This window comes from Crinia signifera, chromosome 12 (genome assembly GCF_055691185.1).
Source record: "Crinia signifera chromosome 12, ASM5569118v1, whole genome shotgun sequence".
Taxonomy (NCBI): Eukaryota; Metazoa; Chordata; class Amphibia; order Anura; family Myobatrachidae; genus Crinia; species Crinia signifera.
In genome coordinates, this window is record NC_139228.1 from 8,949,906 (window position 1) to 8,969,994 (window position 20,089).

General features: G+C 49.1%; 1 protein-coding gene across 1 annotated transcript in view; it reads left to right on the plus strand.

The window, feature by feature from the left end:
- The first annotated feature begins 2,182 nt into the window (after positions 1 to 2,182).
- The window catches only part of PEA15 (proliferation and apoptosis adaptor protein 15), a 40,306-nt gene continuing 22,399 nt past the window's right edge, over positions 2,183 to 20,089 (plus strand). Inside the window, exon 1 of the mRNA XM_083166223.1 lies at positions 2,183 to 2,510. The gene's annotated coding sequence lies outside the window, so the exon portion shown is untranslated. The remainder of the gene's footprint in view (positions 2,511 to 20,089) is intronic.

A 20,089-nucleotide genomic window follows, 5' to 3' on the forward strand; every position in this document is an offset into this window, starting at 1 on the left:
CCGCACTGTGCAAAATTGTACTGCCAACTATAATCTCCCAGAAACTAGTTTTCAAAAGTAGGCAAGATTGACCAGAGTAAGGTCTTCTGTGTACTTGTCACATGAACATGGGCATTGCCTTCCTGCCAAACTTGGATGGTGCCAGAGGCGTAGCTACCGTAAGGCAGCCACCGCGGCTGCTTGGGGGAGCAAGCGCCAGCGGGGCGCCCCCGGTGCCTGGGCACTCTGGTCAGACCCCCCCTTACCCTTCCGCATGCCGCCGCCACCGCATTCAGTCCGGCACCGCAGATAGCCTCCGGGCTCCGTCTCCTGCAGTAATGAAAAATGACACGACAAAATGGCTGCCCCCTAATAGCAGACAGTTTTTACGGATGCTAGAGGAGGCCGCCGCCGCCGCCTCCTCTAACATCCCTAAAAAAACTGTCTGCTGTACGGGGGCAGCCATTTTGTCGTGTCATTTTTCATTACTGCAGGAGACGGAGCCCGGAGGCTATCTGCGGTGCCGGACTGAATGCGGGGCCGGCGGCAGCGGCGGCATGCGGAGGGGTAAGGTAATTTTTTTGGCGGGGGGGCGCCACAATATTAGTTACGCCTCTGGATGGTGCATTACATTACTGATGCTAGAAGACCCAGAGTACATTCGGACTGAAAAAAAAATCCCCAAATCATCCTTTAATTACTTTCACAGCTTCCATGAGAGTATAAATGTAACCGCACTAGCGTTTCCCTCCCTGTAGGTGGCGCCAGCTGTTCTGTTGCTGACAGTCGGTGTGACCTATAAAGTAACTTTGCATCTGGCCTAACACTTCCGCTCTGCATCCTAATACCTACAATGCCACTTACTGCTAAGTGCAGGCGAGGAGGGCCCTGATTCATCAGTAACAGGGTTGGCTTTGTAATGCGACATAGTAATGTATATTATACAATGTATAATGTCACGCATTCTGCAATACATAACCTGCTTCCCCAGCACACACTGAGCTTCTCATATCTAACAGGGTATATTAGACTAGAAATGCCAACGCATACATAGTTATTCTATTAGCTGCCAACTCCGCTGAAAGGCCGCGGCACTCCCTGACGCCAACATCCTCATTGTTGGGCTGGTCCTTTTGGTTCAGCCATGAATTTCTGATTCGATCTCAGCCAATATCACTGCTTACATCATGACATCTGCTGAACTGATTGCAAGCTCTTGGGCACCTCCTTAGCTGAGGCCGCCTGTACTCATGGCTTCTGTTCTGTCCCCATTCAGGACACCTGTAGCTCGATGTGTCACAAATGTGGACTCCAGGCCTAGAGATCATTACACATAGGGCCTTATTCAGGCCTGTTCGCTACGCTGCGTATACAAACAGGTCAGCGCCACCCCGCCAAACAGTGGTCGACAGTGTCTAGACTGGCAGTCAATAGGTCGACCCCAAAAGGTTGAAATGCCTCTTGGGGTCCACCTATTGACTACCTCTCTCTCATTGTCGACACAGACAAAAGGTTGACACAAGCAAAAAGATCTACAGGAAAAAGGTAGACATGGAAAAAGTTGACATGATTTTCATGGTTTTTTTTTGTTCATGTCGACACCTGTCTACATGGACCCCCAAATTAGTTTAGTGCGTACCATGGCTCATTCCACCCCAAATAACCTCGACACACTTTACCGTTCCCAGTTGTAGTCCATGTGGCATGAAAAAGTCCACACAAAAAAAAAAATTGTGAAAAACTCATGTCAACATTTTTCGTGTCGACCATTGCCACATCAAACTTTTGCTTGTGTTGATCATATGAGGTTGACTTGTTGGCCGTCCACAAGACACTATCGATCTATCATCCGGATATTGGTGGTTGTGGTGGTGGGCAATGCACAGATATAGGGAATGGGCATCATTTCGCTGTAAAGGTGGACAGTGTCTCTAGGGGACACATTGTTAGAGGCATCGTCATCTCCTTGGCTGGAAATCAGGGTCACACTCTGCATTTTAAACTGCAGGATGCAAAGCGAGAACAACTGATTAGGGACCTTCTAAATACCCCAGCCCCAAATTTCCTGCTTCCTCCCAGCCTCCCTGTGGATGCTGCTTCCCATGCTGGGTGTGTAGTAATTAATACAAAAAGACATCTCTCTCTCTCTCTCTCCCTCCCTCTCTCTCTCTCTCGCTCATACAGATCCACACGCACAGTCTGACATCACTCAGTACAAAGGGTGGAGTGAGACCACATTGAATTCAGTTCTGTCTGTAGGGGAAGGGAATTTCTTTGCAGACAGAGGCAGCAGCAGCAGCAGCAGCGGCGGCAGCAGTGGGAACCATCAGCTGAGTCACTTGCTGAGACCGACATAAAGCACACACATATAGATATATAGATATATAGATATATATATACACGTAGCCTGACATCCATAAGCAGCGAGACCACCGCCTCTACCAGGAGAGAGGACTTGGTTCTGGAGCAGAGGAGACAAGTTCCCGGAGATACCACACAACCACTTTCATCTGCTCGATAGAGAGGATACGGTAAGAAGCACCGACTTCTGGGGTTGGCACTGAGCAGGGCGGCAGAGAATGCCATGTGTTGGGAGTAGCTGTGGGTACTTTAAGTACTGGCAGACAGAGCGATCATCTCTCGCCCATCTAATGCGGAATGTGACATATATGGGAAGAAAGTAAAACATCTGTCTGTGCCCGTCAGTAGGGAAGGACCGGTCTCCCCGGCACAACTGTAACGATGGAGAAGCCATCACCTCGCATGTGGATGCAGTTAAGTCAAACTTTGTGCCTGGAGGACGCATCCGAGCTTCTTCTAGTTAAATAGTTGCCGACTCCCGGAAATTTGGGCCGGTCCCTCGCCCCTGTGGTGCCTGAGCGTCCGGGAGGAAATGAGTATGTGAAATTGGGAAAGGAGGGGGGGGGGGGGGGGAGAGCAAACTTGTGGCATCTGTTCACCTTAACCTGGAGATGTGGGATCTATCTGTGGGCATCTGGTGGGACTGGAAGGTCAGGGGGGCTGGCAGCGATGACAGGCTGGTGCCCATGTGGGAAGAGATTGACAATGACAGGCAGCATTACATATTCAGTTGATATTAAGGGGCTTTTGGTTCCCTGTTAACCTCTTTATCACCAAATGGTACTGTTGTGTCACTGTTGACTGTGCAGATATTGGGGACCACCCATCCCCTCCCATGTCTCAATACGCCCTCGGTACTCGGGACAGAGAATCTGGGCTCCGGTCTAGCAGTGCAAAGTCATTTGTGGGAGCGTGGGGCGTGTGACAGGGAGAGACGTTACAGGGCAGGGCAGGGCAGGGCTGACAAGCAGACTTCTGAGCTGGGGGGGGGGGATTTATTAAGCCTGGGGAAGTGATAAAGTAGTCAGTGATAACGCATCAGCCAATCAGCTCCTAACTATCAAGTTACAGACTGGACAGATGGGCTCCCCAGTCCGTTATACCCCTCTGCCTACTGTATCTGGTAGTGCCAGGCTCCTACCCCACAGCTCAGAATGTATAAAGCACAGTGTACTCGGCTCCAAAGTGGAGTGGTTATTACACCGCATTGTGTGGCATGGATTGGGCGCAGGCATACGCATCAGTGCAGCATTGTATGTAGCTGGCACGTGCACCTACATGTAGCGGGTATGCACCTGCAGGCTGGGTACTGTAGGGCGTATGGACACGCACTGAACAGGCCCAGAGGAATACGTCTCTGTGGGTAACATTTATATATAGGTCTGGCCACGCTGGGACATGTAGTGATTTACAGTAATTGACATTAGGGATTTGCATAAGACTCTGAAAATGGGAAGTCCCTGTGTCGGGGGTGCTGAGAATTCGGTCACAGGGGCATTTATTTAGGAAGCCGTGCCTGCACGGGTTACTGTTATGATTGGCATTTCCTGTTGTGTGGTTATACAGTGACAGCAGCAGTCTCTGTGCAGCCCTGTACTATGTACGGAGCATCGCTGGCACGCCTGTATTCCTCCTGTACCCACTAATTGTATTATTACTGCTACTATCAGGGACCTATGCCTACCGGACGTGTGATGTACATGATGTTACAGGTGGCAGGCTGATAATTATATATACACACATGGGCCTGATTCTGTGTCGCACGTAGCACTGCCTATTAGCGGACGCCCGCCTGTGACCTGCTACAAACTTCTCCTCTTGTGTTCATCCACGCAGCCAAATGCACAGACTGAGACGCCCACTTTTAGCGCCCAGCACACTGTAATACCAATTGGTGCATCCTATACGCCACAATGGAACATTGCAGCAGGCCCTTTCGCCTGCTCTAGTAGCCACGTTCCAGTCACTGCCCAGGAGCATCCATCACTTTTCGCCTCTGTTCCAATACCATCTGTCCCGATCACCACAGCACCTTTTTGCTGGGTGTGGTTAGAAACAATTTGTCACCCGAGTGAACATGGGCATTGCGTTCCGTCGGCGCAGGCGACATCTCATCAGGGTATGCAAACTATTTATGGATGTTGGAAGGGCAGTTGCTTTGCAGATTTGGACTAAACCCTGCACGGCCAAGAAGCCGTGCCGTACACAGGAGTTTACAATGGTTGGGATGGCTACAGCCCGGCAGCCGTCCTTTCCAGTGGTGACAGCCAGCTGAAACCGGACGGCCGGGCCGTGACCGTCGCATGTGAATGGACACAATCGTGTCCATTATTAACTACTTTGTACAGCACGGCTTTTGGCCGCTCAGGGTTTTGCCGCCCGGTGTCAGCCGGAGCGTGTGAAACAGCCCTTAGGCCCCTCCCTCCGCGACGGTCTATAACCACCTTGCAGGCTTTCGAGAGTAAGGCTGTCCATCCATAGGCGGACTATAAATGTTTTTTACTCAATGGGGAAACTGTGGCCGCGCATGCGCAGTACTAAAACCTGATCGGATTTTGCCATCGGCCCGAACACCTGGAGGAAACCACTGACGGTTGCTAACCATCGATGGTTGTTGGCCATCAAGTGGTGAGCGTCCTTTGGTGATAAGTGGATTATATTTCAGGATGGCCTTGGGCATGTGTACTATGGGCCATACGTATGTGCATTTGTTCGATTATCGACCGGCCTACGGTTTCGCAGCCCTGCGACCAGGTCTGAATGACCCCCTTAATCACTACTTTTACACCATTTAGCTTTTGTGTTCCTTCCTTTATTAGGTGCCAGAATTCATTTAGCTCCCTTGTCTCATACGGCCCCACAAGCAATGACGTACCCCACGGGGACTGATGGTGCTGCCAGCTGAGCCCGCACGGCACTGAGAGGGTTACAGCCAGGCATTGATACTGAATGAATGAACAGAAACAACCTTCTTCAGTGTAACATTAGCAAAGCAGGCATGTAGAGATAATGCTGGCATTCCTGCTCTCTCCCCAGCCGGCAGGAAGTGGGGCTGATTGTCAGGCTGCGAGGGGGGGAATTGGGGAACTCAGAGGAGAATATCACAGGAAGGAAAGAACAAGTCGGGTGTGTACATGGCTGCCAGCTGTTCTGGGGGTATCCCAGCCATTACCCCCCAGTAACAACAGATCACACAAATAAAGACTCAATTGTCATTGGCTGATTTCTGGTTTTGGGACGTTGCCTCATCTAAATTGGGCATGATTTCTACGGAGCAGGTGTGATTTGGGCTTATTGGACAGGTGTGGATCATTAGGTTGACAGTCAATAGGTCCCTATAGATTGAAAGCTAGCGAGCAGGGCCCTCCTACCTCTGTATCGGTCTGTTACTACCCACTTTGATTTATCACTGTTGTAAAGCGAAGCAACGCATACCTCCAAACAGCCCCGTTTTTCGCGGGACCCTCCCGCCCCCCTCCCGGTGGTGGGGGGAGGGGGGGGCAGTTGGGAGTACCTCCCGTATGAAGGAATAGACTCTGTGCGCAGAGGGTGAAAAATAGGCGTGGCCCGACAGAGACATGATTTGCAAATAATATACCCTCATTTGCATAGGGCACACCCCCTTTCGCCGCAGCCGCACGAGGGGCCCACTTCACTCTAAAAAAAAAGTTGAGTGGTATGGCAACGGAATATGCTGTGCTATACAATAAACTGTAAGTAAATAAAAAATAAATAGGCTGAGCACTATTGGTCGACAGGAAACAGGTCAACACAGGAGGAAAGGTCGACATGACCTTTTTATATACAGTAGTTTTTTGTGCCTATGTCAGCAGATGTTGACATGGACCGCTCCTGACCTCTACACCCTGTTGCTGTGCATATTCCCACTGGTATCAAGGTGGCTGACAGACAATGTCTAGGTCCACATCATATGGTCGACATAATGAGGTGATGACATAGACATTAACAAAAACATGAAAAACTTACTCATGTTGACTTTTTCATATATCAATCTTTTCCGCATCAGCCGTTTGCTTGTATCAACCTTTTTTCAAGTATTGACCTTATGCGTGTCAACCTTTTCTTGTCTACCTATTGATTGCCGACCTAAACACTGTTTGTCCACACCACACCCGTTCCTATCATCACTTCGTCTCTGTTTCTCTTTTCACTGAATTACGACAGGAACAACTTTTTTTCCAAGTAAACCAAAAATAAATGTGATGCGTCGTCGCGGACATGCCGACTTCCTATTTAGTGGCTCGGAACGAGATGATTTAACTCTTGCTCATCAAGATCAGCCTCTAAGACAAACACTCTGACTGTTCTATCAGCTTCCGTCTGCTTCTGTAGTGGGGATACATTTAGGGGGTGACGTGAGCGAGGTGCAGATGACCCGGGACACACATGGGATACATCTCCCTTATGGAGGAGGCCAGCGTGACTGATTAGGTCATTAATGAAGGAATCTCAGCTTATTAGGAATAACCAAGTGCGACTTTTGCCTTGTTGCTTGTATCCCCCCCCCCCCCTCATATAATACATCACACCACTTTTGGACCCGGACCAATCAGATTCTGGCTATCATTTTACACAATGTGCCAGATAAATAATAGCTGTTGTCTGTCTTGCCTAGTGAGTTGCTATAGGCAACGCATTCACTCCTGCTTGTTAGACGTCTTGGTTACGCACGGTAAACTTCTTAACATAAGTCACGGGTTTTGTGTTCTGCTTTTTTCTTTGAGTTTCACTTTTTTAATATCGGAGATTTGCTGCAAATGAAACGCTGCATATTAATCATATGTACTGATGAACACTTGTTATACCCCCGGGACCTTATTCTGGTTCATACTCAGCACTGCGTGTGATTTAAAGCCTGCCCGCCAATCGCATTGCCGCCCGCCCCCCTCCGCAGGGCAAAGTTTGCATATTTTTGCATATATTTGCATACACATATATTCGCAGCCTACGGGGCGACACCCAAATCGCATGGTCGTCGAGGACAGGGCGGGCAGCTGACATCCAGAGATGTCAGCTCCCGCCCCCTGTCGCCGCATCATGGCCCAATTAGCATGGGAAGGCCAGTGTTTGCATGGGAACACCCATGAAAAACTGGGTGTGACTTCCCGCCGCCTCCCCATGCCCCCGTTCTGTTCGGCGTGGCCGCTCGCACCCAACGCATGCACAGAAATTTGCATGCGCAGATGAAAAACATTGCGCTCGCATGCAAATTCGTATGCAAGTGTATGAAAAAGAATAACCTCCTCGTACTGTAAATCACGGGCCATAAAATATTAATGCTAAATCTAATATGATTAACCAAATACTGAACCAAAAAAAGGAAATATATTAAACTCTCTTGCTGTTGCTCTTGAAACTGTTTAAATTGGATGTATTGGTGTTGGTAATCTATAGTCGGGATAATTTTATCCATGCAATATGGGAATACACGGCCCTAAAATTGATGAGTATATGTTGCACTTATATTAATGTCTTCATTTGATAAACTGTGTTTCTAAGGAACTCCACCCTAAATATAATGGCGCTGAATTATATACTGACAACAATAAGTGCAAAATATAATCTCTAATATAATTGTTTGAATGCAATAATCTACATGCCCTCTCGACAGGAGTCTATGGCATGCATGTTTACGTAGCAGCAGCACAGAGTATTACAGCACCGCCAAATCTTGTGTATCCACAAGTGGGAGGGGCCAAAGCCAATCTATAGCCAACCCAAGCATGTAAAAGAAAACAGTAGCACAGAAAGAGATCCATAGATCCGGTGACTCTGTATCCACCATACATCCAACTTGTGTGTTAGTGTTATTACTGTGTGACCTATGTGTTATCTTACTAGTACCAATCTTATTTTAGTCTTTGTCCTATCATTTGAGTAGTGTTACTTCGCTGCTGGTGTTATGACACACCTCTTGTGTTGTTCTTTAGTAAGCAATGGTGCAAATTGTTGACCAGAAGGGCCAATGGCTTCACGGGTCAGTCTGGCACCTGAGCTGGCCGAGTGGCGAAGTCTCTGGAGCTCTTCTTGTCCGCCCGCATACTGAGACATAGCGGTGTGCCAAGAGGCCAGGCCCCCTTGTAACATGCCCCTTTTAGCTGTGGCCACGCCCTCTGTTTGTGCCCGGGCTGAATAATAGCCCCAGTCTGCCCCTAGTTGTCGGGATGACCATCAACCATCAATGGTTATATCTAACAATGGTCTGATGGCGATGGAAAATGGTTTTGCCATTGACGTCTGTTCAGTGATGGTGAACATGAAATATGGTAGTCCGATGGCAGCCAACAGCAGTGTGCCAGCACCTGCCCAATTGGTGACCATCGATGTTGATGCTATCGATGGCCATCACTAATAAATTGTTTGTAAAGGAGGTCATGGCTTGAGTGCTTCCATATTGGAATATCCATTTCCCACTAGGACCCGATCTGCTCTCAGTGGGCCAGGCAAAATCAGGAGGAAATAACCCCCAGCAGTATTCTGACTGCCGGCATCCCCGCCGGTCATCCGAATATATTCCTCCCGACAAACTGTCTTCAGTCTGTATCTGGAGTTGGAGAATATATTGTGAATTTTAAAACTTTAGAGATAATTGGACAAATCTGAGCTGCGCAAAGCACAGAGCCAATGCATATGTAACAGGGTCCAGCTTCGCCCCCTCCTCCCAAGGAAGCTCCCGTCTCATTTCTGTATGTCTTTACCATCACACATCCTGCAGAACCTATGCTTGTGCGCCACTCGCTCGCAGTGCCGGGAAGACGAGGCGCGGGGCATTATGATATCATTGGCTTTAAATAAACTTGTTCCTTTGCCTTTCAGTTGCCAGTGCCGCATTAAGGCACAATGTGTAGACAGATTGTATGTAAGATGAGAAAATGTATTGCAGAAAGGAGAATAAAATATGCTGATGTGTGTGGGTGGTTAACAAGATTCCTCAGAGCAGATAACACGGTAACGGCTGCACCTGTGAACTGCTTGTGTTATGCAGCCAACAGAGATGTCTCATTAGGGGCGTGCTGCACGTAGCAGAATGGCGGTGATCTGCTCCGTGATTGGGGGAACAAACCGGTGGCACGTGGTCAAGAGGTTGGGTCACATGGCAAAAGTCTGTGACCCCCCCCCCCCCTCCCTGTATGCTTGTACATATGTAGATGTGACGGTTAATGCTAGAACTTTTTCTCCTATGGACAAATTTTGTCTAAAGGCCCAAAGGGTGGTTTCATAGCGATTTGGTCACTTTTCATTCGATTGCAACAATAAATCAGATGATATCGAATGTTCTTGACATCAGGTCCGATGCAATGCGCAATTCCATGAGCATCACATTGGAGCCTGAAGATCGCAGGTGTTGCACGGTACATCTGTCACATCACCAAGCACGTCAGCAGGCTTATCTGGGATTGCATAGGATACATCAGTGTATGGTATGCAGTCATGCCACCCTCGGAGAAGTCACATTGTTGTATGGGCATGGACAGTTCGTCAGGTGGTATAGAGCCAATGTCTCTGGGTCTGTCTGGTGAAAGTAACCGGTTCTGTTTGTCCATTTTATTACTCTGCAGTAAGTTTTGGCTAGTATGTTCTGCACTTAATGTTGTCTCCTGTGTCTGATAGCAGCAGCTTCGGGCATGGGGCCTGTAATCATGTACATGCTCGGCCCCATGAGGAAATAATGTTAGCACTTGCAGGTCACCCAATGACCTCTCAGACTAGTGTTGTGCAGGTCACCCAATGACCTCTCAGACTAGTGATGTGCAGGTCACCCAAAGACCTCTCAGACTAGTGTTGTGCAGGTCACCCAAAGACCTCTCAGACTAGTGTTGTGCAGGTCACCCAATGACCTCTCAGACTAGTGTTGTGTAGGTCACCCAATGACCTCTCAGACTAGTGATGTGTAGGTCACCCAATGACCTCTCAGACTAGTGTTGTGCTGGTCACCCAATGACCTCTCAGACGAGTGTTGTGTAGGTCACCCAATGACCTCTCAGACTAGTGTTGTGCAGGTCACCCAATGACCTCTCAGACTAGTGTTGTGTAGGTCACCCAATGACCTCTCAGACTAGTGTTGTGTAGGTCACCCAATGACCTCTCAGACTAGTGTTGTGCAGGTCACCCAATGACCTCTCAGACTAGTGTTGTGCAGGTCACCCAATGACCTCTCAGACTAGTGTTGTGTAGGTCACCCAATGACCTCTCAGACTAGTGTTGTGTAGGTCACCCAATGACCTCTCAGACTAGTGTTGTGTAGGTCACCCAAAGACCTCTCAGACTAGTGATGTGCAGGTCGCCCAATGACCTATCAGACTAGTGATGTGCAGGTCACCCAATGACCTCTCAGACTAGTGTTGTGTAGGTCACCCAATGACCTCTCAGACTAGTGTTGTGTAGGTCACCCAATGACCTCTCAGACTAGTGTTGTGTAGGTCACCCAATGACCTCTCAGACTAGTGTTGTGTAGGTCACCCAATGACCTCTCAGACTAGTGTTGTGCAGGTCACCCAATGACCTCTCAGACTAGTGTTGTGTAGGTCACCCAATGACCTCTCAGACTAGTGATCTGCAGGTCACCCAATGACCTCTCAGACTAGTGTTGTGTAGGTCGCCCAATGACCTATCAGACTAGTGTTGTGTAGGTCACCCAATGACCTCTCAGAATAGTGCTGTGCAGGTCACCCAATGACCTCTCAGACTAGTGTTGTGTAGGTCACCCAATGACCTCTCAGACTAGTGATCTGCAGGTCACCCAATGACCTCTCAGACTAGTGTTGTGTAGGTCACCCAATGACCTCTCAGACTAGTGTTGTGCAGGTCACCCAATGACCTATCAGACTAGTGTTGTGTAGGTCACCCAATGACCTCTCAGACTAGTGTTGTGTAGGTCACCCAATGACCTCTCAGACTAGTGTTGTGTAGGTCACCCAATGACCTCTCAGACTAGTGTTGTGTAGGTCACCCAATGACCTCTCAGACTAGTGTTGTGCAGGTCACCCAAAGACCTCTCAGACTAGTGTTGTGTAGGTCACCCAATGACCTCTCAGACTAGTGTTGTGTAGGTCACCCAAAGACCTCTCAGACTAGTGTTGTGTAGGTCACCCAATGACCTCTCAGACTAGTGTTGTGTAGGTCACCCAATGACCTCTCAGACTAGTGTTGTGTAGGTCACCCAATGACAGGTATTCGCTAAGAGCCTTCATTAAAGTTAAATATAAAGTCTGTTTGCAACTTTCTCCAGCCGCAACCTGTCCTTATTATTCTGTGCACGCATATCTGTCCGCAGGGCAGTAGAGAGCCTGGCAGGGCCCAGGTTCTTCTCTGGGGGTGTGGCCTAATTGCAGGAGGCATGGCCATGCACACTTAGAATACAATACACAAAAAATATCACTTTAAGCACCTCCCTGGCCACACTGCAGCCTAGCACACAGCAGCATGCGCTGGGTTAAGAAGAGCCGCTGCTAGCAGAGAATGGGGGCTCTACTGGGCCCCTCCACAAGACCTGGGCCTCGGTTATTAGTAAACACCCCCCCATCTCTCAGCACCACTGTCTGTCCGCACTGTACGTTTTTTTTCTCAGCTGTAACGTGACTTTGGACTGGGTACAAGTACGGGGCGCTGGGGAAAAGGCTGGACTAGCAGCGTAGATGTACGCAGTGGATGTGCACATGTATTCAAAGTACAGGAAGGATGGGGAGTAACAATGTGGGAACTACAGTGGCCGCAGAATGGACGTGATGTTGCTTGCCTGACTTGTGTGCTCTAAAACTGTAGTGTTACATGCGCACTGATAATGACAGATGCAGCCTGCATCTGATTGGATGAAAAAAGGCTCAAGCGCACACCCATATATGCAAATACAACCTAACTGTAGCGGCTGAGACCCCCTGTACCTATGGTAGCTACACTTTTGTTTAATTTTTTGTTACAAATGTGACTCATCGCTAGTAAATATCTGGCAGTCAGAGCTGGAGTGCAGTCCAGGTGGAATGGACAAGGGCGGAGTGGGGTTGGGGTAATTGCAGTCCAGGTGGAGTGGGTGAGGACTGATTAGGTTGGGGTAATTGCAGTATAGGTGGAATGGACAAGGGCTGAGTGGGGTTGGGATAATTGCAGTACAGGTGGAATGGGCGAGGACTGAGTGGGGTTGGGGTAATTGCAGTCCAGGTGGAGTGGGCGAGGACTGAGTGGGGTTGGGGTAATTGCAGTCCAGGTGGAGTGGGTGAGGACTGAGTGGGGTTGGGGTAATTGCAGTACAGGTGGAGTGGGTGAGGACTGATTAGGTTGGAGTAATTGCAGTACAGGTGGAGTGGGCGAGGACTGAGTGGGGTTGTGGTAATTGCAGTCCAGGTGGAGTGGGTGAGGACTGAGTGGGGTGGGGTAATTGCAGTACAGGTGGAGTGGGTGAGGACTGATTAGGTTGTGGTAATTGCAGTCCAGGTGGAGTGGGTGAGGACTGAGTGGGGTTGGGGTAATTGCAGTCCAGGTGGAGTGGGTGAGGACTGAGTGGGGTGGGGTAATTGCAGTCCAGGTAGAGTGGGCGAGGACTGAGTGGGGTGGGGTAATTGCAGTCCAGGTAGAGTGGGCGAGGACTGAGTGGGGTTGGGGTAATTGCAGTCCAGGTGGAGTGGGTGAGGACTGAGTGGGGTTGGGGTAATTGCAGTCCAGGTGGAGTGGGTGAGGACTGATTAGGTTGGAGTAATTGCAGTACAGGTGGAGTGGGCGAGGACTGAGTGGGGTTGGGGTAATTGCAGTCCAGGTGGAGTGGGTGAGGACTGAGTGGGGTGGGGTAATTGCAGTCCAGGTGGAGTGGGTGAGGACTGATTAGGTTGGGGTAATTGCAGTCCAGGTGGAGTGGGTGAGGACTGAGTGTGGCTGGGGTAATTGCAGTACAGGTGGAATGGGCGAGGACTGAGTGGGGTTGGGGTAATTGCAGTACAGGTGGAATGGGGGAGGACTGAGTGGGGTTGGGGTAATTGCAGTACAGGTGGAGTGGGCGAGGACTGAGTGGGGTTGGGGTAATTGCAGTACAGGTGGAATGGGCGAGGACTGAGTGGGGTTGGGGTAATTGCAGTCCAGGTGGAGTGGGCGAGGACTGAGTGGGGTTGGGGTAATTGCAGTACAGGTAGAATGGGCGAGGACTAAGTGGGGTTGGGGTAATTGCAGTCCAGGTGGAGTGGGCGAGGACTGAGTGGGGTTGGGGTAATTGCAGCCCAGGTGGAGTGGGCGAGGACTACTTAGGTTGGGGTAATTGCAGTACAGAAGGATAGGCAGGAAGAGTGAAATGACAAGCTAGATAAAGTGATGAGTCTGTGGTGGGGATATCCGGGGATACAGGGAGAGTGGTGGAATCCTTCCGTCTCTGGACCACTTTAGGAAGGGGCTTTGCACTGAGAGGCTTACAGGCTCAGCCCAGCGGTGGTAAAACTCGTGTCAGCCCATCTGTTGGGAAGGCGTCAGCTGACGCATGTTGTGCTGATTTCTGGTTGACCTGAATACTGTGGGCTTGGCTGTTCTCTGGGGCTGGGGATAAGGGAAGGAAATGCCTTCAGATTGTCTGTAATATCTCCAGCATCCGATGTGGACAGCTGCGATGACGTAGACAGCACACATGGCGCTGCCTGGAACCTGACAGGACTGCAGCTTACTGGGCCGGAGATGTTACCTATCTAACGCAGGAGTGGGGGGTGATGGTGGTCTTGTTGGTGTGTGTGGGAGGGAGGGAGGAGGGATTGGATATGTAAGTGTGTGTATGTGTGGTCCCGAGCTGGCCGGATTGCAGGGTTTATATGCTGATTCAGGTGATCATGCACATCCATAAACACTATCCTATGTCGCATTGCTAGGTACACAGTATGTCAGGATGTATCTAACACCTCTCCTGCCGACTCTCCATCTCCAGGCATTGTTGGTAGAGAGTGTAGCTAGCTATCATTTACACCAAGAAGTGGGGGTATATCTGGTCAAATTGACGGTAATAGTTTATAGTGTATGTCCCCCCCCCCCCTTGCAGGTGTATAGTGTGCTGAAGGCTGCAGGTGTATACTATAGTGTACTGGAGGCTGCAGGTGTATACTGTAGTGTACTGGAGGCTGCAGGTGTATAGTGTACTGGAGGCTGCAGGTGTATAGTGTACTGGAGGCTGCAGTTGTATTGTGTACTGGAGGCTGCAGGTGTATACTGTAGTGTACTGGAGGCTGCAGGTGTATAGTGTAATGGAGGCTGCAGGTGTATAGTGTGCTGGAGACTGCAGGTGTATAGTGTACTGGAGGCTGCAGGTGTATAGTGTGCTGGAGGCTGCAGGTGTATACTGTAGTGTACTGGAGGCTGCAGGTGTATAGTGTGCTGGAGGCTGCAGGTGTATAGTGTACTGGAGGCTGCAGGTGTATACTGTAGTGTACTGGAGGCTGCAGGTGTATACTGTAGTGTACTGGAGGCTGCAGGTGTATAGTGTACTGGAGGCTACAGGTGTATAGTGTGCTGGAGGCTGCAGGTGTATAGTGTACTGGAGGCTGCAGGTGTATGGTGTACTGGAGGCTGCAGGTGTATAGTGTACTGGAGGCTGCAGGTATATAGAGTACTAGAGGCTGCAGGTATATAGTATACTGGAGGCTGCAGGTGTATAGTGTACTGGAGGCTGCAGGTGTATAGTGTACTGGAGGCTGCAGGTATATAGAGTACTAGAGGCTGCAGGTATATAGTGTACTGGAGGCTGCAGGTTTATAGCGTACGGGAGGCTGCAGGTGTATAGTCTACTGGAGGCTGCATTTGTATAATGTACTGGAGGCTGCAGGTATATAGTGTACTGGAGGCTGCAGGCTTACAGTCTATATTCTCTGTCACAGGTACTGTACGCCCGCATACTGTACCAGACACCAGTTATCCTACCAGTATGTTTGTGTAGTGTGAGCAGGAACCCAGGCACACACAGGAAGAACACACCAACAATAACCTGATGACAGAAGTACAGGTTATTCCACCCCTAGCTACTGTACCTATATACAGAGATAGATAGCAGAAGTGATACTGGTATGTATCACAGATAACAATCTCCATCTACAAGTGCTATAGAGCAGCTGCACAGCATTCTTGCCATAGGCAGGTAATAATATTTCCTGCAGAAACCTGGACACGACTGCCAGTTGTCATTTTGCACATTGTGTGTATTTCTGCTATTTGTAGTGTAACCCTGGACCACTTGTGTAACAACAGAAGCTCTCAGTGTTATACTTTATTGTAGCTGTGTAAGTGCTGTGACCGGCGCAGTTCGTCCTCCGATGAAAGAACTATTGTAAGATCCCAGCGCACCCCCCTCTCTATCACTCCTTTTGTTTGCTCCCCGCATTATTTTTGCATAAAGCCATCAGTCGTCCGGACATTCCATTCCATTTTAAAGGGGGGGAGGGGGGTGGGGGTGCATGGGAGCAGGACTAGTTCACAGACTGGGAATGTAAATGTTGTGGGGAGCAGGTTAAAAGGACACAATCTGAAACAAGAGCAGACAGATCTCTGGGTGAGAAAGATGGTGGGATGATGTGACACTTTCTATACTGTGGAATAGAAATGTCACTTGGGATTCCCATAGTCATGGATAAAAAAGATCAAAAGGGGTTTGGGAAGGAAATGACCTGGACTAACATGTAAGGGAAGTAAGTAACATGTCAGCAAGCGGACAGGGCTCGGCAGTGAGAGACGCTAAGGAATGACTGTGATACAATAGGCTGCTAAATACCAAAATACAATGGTGGCGGACCTGCCTACATCTTACATCGCCAAGCTGCCTGGTGTCTTAAGAATTGGGATGCAGTCCCGACATGCAAAATCTCCAATGATTGAGGGTTAAGCACATTACCGACGCAGGTGTTCCAATGCTGCGCCTACAAATGCAGCAACCAATCAGAGCAGCCAGCAGGGGACGGCTACTTACACAAGTCGCCTCCTGCAGCATTAGCCACAGCTGGCCCTGTATACTGTAGAGTATATGTATCTGATCTCTGTAACCATTGTGTTGCCTATGTTAGGGGGGGTGCTTCTCTATCTCCAAGCTTACTGTTTTGCTATGCAGGAGTGCAGCATGCGGATTGGTGGAGGCTTGGCCGGTGATATCTCCGCAATATAACTTAAATCTCACGCCATGTGCTGTGCACCAGATCGCACTGGAAAAATTGAATAAGGTAGATGGCTCCGTTACTGGGTATCCATCTCTTGGGCGCACACAGGCAGACCAGGAGCAAACAACCGCCAATTTGTTTTCCCTCTAGGGCTTAGGAAATAGTTTTGAAAAGAACATTATAATATCCGTGTTCTGATAACACAGCCGCCTAGTCCGGTTATTTTCTCCATTCCCCATAATTACATATGTGATTTATGCATGGGTTTACTTGCAGGAGATTTCATTACTGCTGTATAAGACTTTGCATAATGGCGCTTACAAACCCAAATAACAAATGCTTGTTACAGAGTCAATTACCCAGCAGCCACGGCGGCGGGGGCCCCCAAGGAGAGGGCACTGCCTGCAACCTGCTGGGCGAATGATTACAGGTAGAGTAAAGCAATCTGCATTTTCCGTAATGAAGCATTATTGTCTATTGTATTACTGGGTTTATTATGTTTCTAATTCATATTAGATGTTTCCAGCCATGGGCCAGGTTCTGAGCCCCGCCGGCAGCGCAGTGTGTAACCCATAGACTACAATGGGCTACTGCCATTGCAGACTGGCGGTAGCTGCGGGACCCGATATCACTCCGGATATTGGTACACGGGTCAGCATCCTATGGGGGATGTGGTTGTGTGGGGGAGGGGGGGGGACAGGAGTGATTGCAGTGGGTAACAGACATATCTTCTGTGGTCCCTTCTACATACATGCCGGCGATACTTAATATTTGCCGCTCACCCCAGAATACAGGACTGTCCCACCAAAATGAGGACAGTTAGGAGCTATGAAGTATGCATTGTAGATTTAAATGTGCAGATGCAAGACTTCCTACTCTAGAATCAGGCCCCAAACATGTGTTCCTCTATAATCGTATGGTTATAATCCGAGCGATCGCAGTTATTCCATTTTCTGCTTTGTTGTTATTTTTTTTCCCATGAAAAAGGTTAGACATCGTAAAAAAAGAGGGTCCGTGTTCACGCAGACTCATGGGTTGCCATGGTGATTTCATTGCACATAGATGGAGGGGAATGTTTACACTCGCTCCCTCAAGGCCTCCTCCCGCCTGAGCTCTGTGCTAAGCCAGTTTTCACATTTCATTCAGGCCTATGGCATGTAAGGTAGCCGCTCCTAACAGCATGCATGTGTGCGTGTATGTGCATGCATGTGTGCGTGTGTGTGCGTGCACGTGTGCGAGCAAAAATCATTGCCTGTAAATGAATTCTTAGAACACATCTCCCAGCATCCTCTGCCAGCTCGAGAGTGCTGGTTGCTGTAGTCCCTTTGTACCATTGGACAAGGGGCCTGGTACACACAGGAGGAACCGCCCCCCTGCTGCACATTTCTAGGGACTATTTGAGGTCCCTTACTTGCTGGATCCTGATGCATTTCCTGTGTGTGTGATGAAACATGACTTCTACAGAGACACGCAGTTATTTTAAATCATCCCAGGGGATAGTGAAATAGTCCAGATGAATTGAACACGACAGACCAGGATCGGAACGGCGGAACACAATAATCTGTAGCATTACTGTTCTTCAATTGTCTAGAGGCCGCAGTGACAACGCCACACTGGAAAAAGCAAATAACACTGTGCAGGACTGAAATGTAATACACCAGCGGAGGACAGTCGGTACTTATTACACCAGCCTGCAGTCACTGTCTAATGGCATTGATTACATACCCTCCAACATGACCCATTCCATTAGGTACAACATGCTCTGTTCCTGGACTTCCCTGCCAGTGGCAGTCCAATATTCAAAGAGGGGGTTCACATCAACTGCCAGTGAGTCCAGCACAGTGATGTTTGGAGTGGAATTTGGTGTAGTTCCCCTTTTTGAATATTGGACTGTGCTGGAGTCCAACCTCTGCAACTGCCACTGGCAGGGAAGTCCAGAAACAGAGCATTTTGTACCTAATGGAATTGGTCATGTTGGAGGGTATGTGATTATAAGGCAGCTAGACTGTGAATCGCCCCCTCAGTGGTCCGGCCTATTGCAAGCCAGTCCTGGTTTTACTGAATGGATTTCTCTATTGCATCCTACAAAACGATAGACAGAATCCCCCTGGAAACGCGCCCGTGAAGCAGGGGGCGGGCAGCGGAGTCAGCTGCCTGCTCGCTTTCCGTACAGGGCGCCCGCAGATGTATGACACCAGAGAGGCGACCATCGAATGATTTTGCCCCCGCACGGAAATCGGCATGTGGGGCGGGCGGTCGTGCGGGCAGCATTTAAATAACTCGCAATGCTGCAAAATTCGCATCTTTGCGAGTCAACCAGTATAAGGTCCAATGTGCAGAAGTGAATGTTATAGACGTCTCATTTCCTTTTGGTTTTAATAAATGATATTGCTGCCTGACAGGACAATGCTGTATGATTGCACGTCGTCCGCTAGCCACTCGTTGGAATGAGTGTTATCCTATCAGTAAAGGCAATTTTTGGTATTTTTCCCCATCAGGATGAGAATAGCCCTGCAGACTGCACGACAGGCGGGTCACTGTAACCCGGGAGAATGTGAGCTGGAAGGAACGCAGCCACCTCAGACACTTACAGCCATCGGCGCGCCGCACAGCAGCGTCCTGCCTGTCACCGATGGAAGTATTAGTAGCAGAACACTCATTATAAGCCCATCCGTCGCTGACAGGCTGGAGGATGATGTGTTGTGAACTATAAAGTTGGTGTCAGATTTTCTCTCTTTAAATGTCGCCGGATGATAAGGTCGGAACTGCAGTAGAATTACCCTGCGCAAATGGCGGACAATTTATCGTCCCGTACTCTGCGCTTCCATCTGCTAAATGACTGGAGAGATAGTATAGCAGGGAAGTGTATGTATGTTGTCTGCTATACAGCACCGGGTCACCCGCCACAACTGGCTGATGATTATCTAATATGAATCGGATTCGGATTTGTACGCAAACCCGATGGTGTTGTACAAATCCGATATTTGCTGCAGGGTTTGTGAGGCGGCAACTAGGACTACAAAACAGGGGGGGGGGTCTCCCCATTGTGTAGGCATGTGGAGAGCAGGGTCTGTCTTTGGACTGATGGTTACGGTGGTGAGTGGATAATGCATCTTCAGATCGCAGATACTGTCAGGAGGCCTCTAATTTCCTACAGACGATGGGAATATCTATTGTATATAGGGTCATAGGCAAACACAGGGGGGGTTCTGGTTGCCCGGAAACCCCCCTCCTCTTGGCAAGTGCCTTAAATTGTGACAACAATAGCACTGGTATATAGTATGATCAATAGAGCTGCCACCACATCATGCAGTGTAAGGGACAGAGCAGAGCTGCTGCACATGCCCAGTGTACCAGCTTCTTCTACCACATTTACTGTATGTGTGTATCTGAGCCCTCAAACATCACAATGGACCAGAGAGCAGCTGCCAGGAGGAAGAGACAGGTGCCTTACCATGAAGTGGGAGATTGTGAGCTTAGAAAGTGCAGGACTGGTTCTATTATGTTTGTATATTTATTTATTATATGTTTAACCTTTTCCTGACCACTTATCTTATTTAAAAGTGTGAAACACCCTATACAACAGACCATCTGTACTGTTAAATATTAATACTGAAATACTATATTTC